Source organism: Cupressus sempervirens, chromosome 11, assembly GCF_028749045.1.
Source record: "Cupressus sempervirens isolate cs-2001-9-10 chromosome 11, ASM2874904v1, whole genome shotgun sequence".
In the NCBI taxonomy this organism is placed as follows: Eukaryota; Viridiplantae; Streptophyta; class Pinopsida; order Cupressales; family Cupressaceae; genus Cupressus; species Cupressus sempervirens.
In genome coordinates, this window is record NC_143128.1 from 334,825,632 (window position 1) to 334,829,795 (window position 4,164).

Consider the following 4,164-nt stretch of genomic DNA (forward strand, 5'->3'; position numbering starts at 1 on the left):
TTTCCCATCCAAACCACTGCTAGACTGATTTTTACTTTTGGAAGGACAATTTTTAACCAAATGCCCCTGCTTCTTACAAGAATAGTAGGAATTAGGCAGATCTTCAAAAAAGATTTCTTGAGTTTTTTTACCCAGCTTGGAAATTAGATTCACCTTTGCTGGGAGATGATTCAGGTCTGCCACTTTAACAAAAAGTCTGGCACAATGAAGTTTGGTTCTATAAGTCATAGCATTATCCAATGCCACAAGTTCACCAACAAAACTGGCAATATCTTTAAAAATGTCTTCAGGCCAGAATTCTAAAGGGAGCCCAGGAAGTCTAGCCTAGATGGGAGTGGTTAAGAAAAAAGAGTCTGAAAGATCCATGTTAGGTTCCCATTTTTTTATGGTGAGAGAGCTTTTACCAAAAGACCATGGTCCTCCATAAAGAACCCTATCCATGTCTTCTTTACAATTGAATATAAATGAAAAGAAGCCATTCAATATGGGAGCAATATCTACCTCTCCTCTAATAACCCATTTCCTTTTAACCATTTTTCTAAGAGATTCAAGATTTGGTCTTGCACCTAAAAATTTGCCCACTAGGGTGAACTCCATGGAAGACACAGAAAAATCAACTAAAGGGTCTGGAATAAAAACTTGAAACTCACCTTTCTCCCAGTAGGACTTAGCAGTCACTGGCGGGAAAAGAGACTTTCTAGTGGGTTTCTTGCCAAACAAGGATGACCAAGTTTTTCGTTCTAAGACCCCTTGCTTCAGCCCTTCAGAGGACTTTTCCTTGAAATAATCAACGTTATCTTTCTCCTTCTCATGATCTTGTCCTGACACATGAAAAGTAGACAGAGAATCCAATGGTGGGATACAGACCCCACGCAAAGGTTCAGAATCACCCAAAGACTTTCCATTGTCCACATTGACCAAAGATTCTAACCCCACAAACTTCTCAGCACCCCCTGTCATTCCTCCAAGGTCTATACCTCTAGCCAGATTCTCCTTGACTAGTTTCCCACTTGCATGCGAACCAACCAATTCAAATTCTGAAAGAGCGCCCATTTTTAATAATAATAGTAAGTTAGGAATTTCCACATTTCCCATACCATATATACTTTAGATATGAATTTTCTATATTCATTATAATAAAAAAGTATATTACTAATAGTACAATATTCATATTTATAATTAAACAATCATATAATCATATGATAATATTTCATACTAATACATAGCACACCTTCTTAGCTCTTCATTATGGGGCCCACTAATGCCGTTGTCAAATCTTATTTCTTCCATCATATGTACTTCCTCTTTTTCAAAGGGATCTCTACCTTTTTGCCTCTTATCCCACGTCATCTCTTCATATCTACTCACTTGTTCCTTATGTTCTTTCTATTTATCTCCTCATTTATACCATAATCAATATTCAATTCCATTTAATTCACCTTACATTTGATCTTTTTTCCTTGTCTTTTTTCCTTCTCCTTGCAAGGCCACATAGGACCCTATCTTGCTATAGTGATCCATGTGGGATGACAAATATAAACAAGAGATGCAATGCATCAAAGTTCCTGCCATTAGAATTAGAATTTTAGTTTATAAGTTGTAAAAGAAGAGTTGAAAATAGAGGGGGCTATGAAGGGTAGAGAAATGGATACAATATGTTTAACATTGATCTTAAAGTTAATTTTATTTTGTCTTTGGTGTCCCTATTATTCTAAAGTTTATTCTATCAATCCAACAACATACTTATTGTGGGTGATGGAATTTTAGCACATAGTTAAAAATAAATAAACTTTAAGCATTTTTTTTTTGTGATAACATGATGAGAAAAAATCTTTCTACTCATTAATATGTTATTTTTCACTCTTTTAATCACCCTTCGTTACTTAATTAACTTTAGATACTTGCATAAAGATAAGTTGATGACATTTTAAAACAAAATTATTAACATGAAATTTTCAAGCATACAAAATAGTGAATAACAACATAAGTTAAGCATGTTCAATGAAATTTTTTTCAAGATTTCAATAATAAAAATATAATTATCAAATGTATTAGAGCTTAATATGAATAAAATAGTTAGAAGACATTTCTATAAACTATGGAGAAATATATCGAATTAGTTTTAGATAATTTTGAGATAATAATAATTTTGTACTATTTATTGCTTTGGAATAAAATTTTAAGTTTATCAATTAGAATCTTATTAAAATTTTATTTATATTAGAATATGCAAGTTTTATTCTTTTTTAATTGAAATATAATTTGGTGTACGTCAGAACTAGTAGTTAGTATGTCAACTCCATATTATAGTGAGTAACTAAGAAAAAATGTATGGAATTATTATTTTTATACATAAAATTTAATTAATTTATAATAATATAAACCCATATATCAAATTTGAGATAATAAATTACAATTCAAAAATAATTCTTATAAAAAATCTATCAATTATTAATATAAAATCTAAATGTAACTAATATAAAATATTTATCAAATTTGAGATAACAAATTAATAATTTTCATATAAAATATCAAATTGATTAATAATTAAATAAAGAAGTTCAAGGTTGGTAGGGAAATCTACCTCTACCTCAATAGTAATTTCCAAATGGCTAGCCTTAAAAAAAATGCCATTATATGACTGTAAACAACAGGCACTTTAAAGTGTCACCTTTTAGTAGCAAATGTCCAATGATATTTTAGGCTAATCAAGTATTTAGTAACATATATTTTGATGTGAAATAGTGTTGCTTCTTTCCTATAGTGCTTACAACCAAGGGTTAAAGAATTTTTTTAATTAAACACTATTAGTTTAGAGAATTTTTTTTGGCTCTGCAACTTTTTGCCCTACAACTTTCTCGCTCTTTTGGTGTTTGAATTTTGATGAGATGGGGTGGCCCCCCTCTAGAGAGCTAGAGCCCTAGGGTTTTCTTAGACCTACAACTTGTGTTGACCTCGAATGGGAGATCCCAAGTGGTGGTGGATCCCAAGTTGTTTACAGGAAGGGATCTAGTTTGTCAAATCTTCTTTTTGGGGATCTTTTGGTGAAGCCTGCAGAACCCCCCTTGGCCCCAAGATGGAAGGAAGTTGTCCTTGGGGAAATTTTGAATCAACACTCCTTGGAAGCCCCTAAGGTGATTAGTGGATATGAAGAGTTGGAGATTGTTGTCTCAGATAACTTGGTTGATTGTGTGTTAACTAACCTAAGATTGTGTCTAGTGGGACATTTTGTGGCCTTTCACCAATTGATCGAGATGGTCCAAAAGTGGGTGAGTCATAAGCGGAAGGTGAAAGGGAGTGTGGTTGTTTTAGTGATTCCTAGGGGTCTCTTCTACTTCAAGCTTACTACGAAAGAATATATGGCAATGGTTATGGCTGGGACATAGTATTATGGTAAGCATAGCCTTATAGTGACTAAATGATGCCCAACCTTGGATTTGATGAAGCAGTTGAACATGATGGCTTCAGTCTAGGTTAGACTCCTAGGACTCCCCTTGGAATATTGGGAAGAAAGGGTCCTTAATTTGATTGGGAACTCCTTTAGGCATTTTGTAGCTACGGATTTAGTTACCTTGTAGAATTCTAGGATGGTATTTGTGAGATTCATCTTATATGTAGAAATTGGTGAAATAATACTTGATTCCATAGTGTAGAGTTCTAAGTTGGGGAAGAAGATTCAACCTATAGTTTATGAGAATGCAAGATTGTTCTGCTAGAATTGTTCATCGTTTGGACACATTTTCATAGACTGTAAAAAGAATAGCAATCCTTCTAGAGTCAAACAAGAGAAGTTGAAGAAAAAAGTACTGGCCCCACCTATTGACAAGGTGGAAGAGGAAGCTAGAGGGAGGGGAACAAAGAACTCTACTACTCAGGAGATCCCTGAGAGGGGTAATGAGGTGAAAAATAGGTTTCTCACTAGTTCTTAGGGGGAGAGACTTCAGGTTGAGGTGCTCCCTAATCCACCTTGACAAGCCTTTAGAGGAGGTGTTGGGACTCAAAATTGCTTTCCCAATTTTGAGTACCATTGAGAGACTGAGCCCCACAAATGCTTTTTGGTGAGATTGTACCTAGTTGTCAAGTTGAGGCCTAAGAGGTGTCAATGCTTCTAGCACCTTCCATTCAGCCTGTCTAAGTGTTCCATGAAGTTAAATTTTTGTTCTG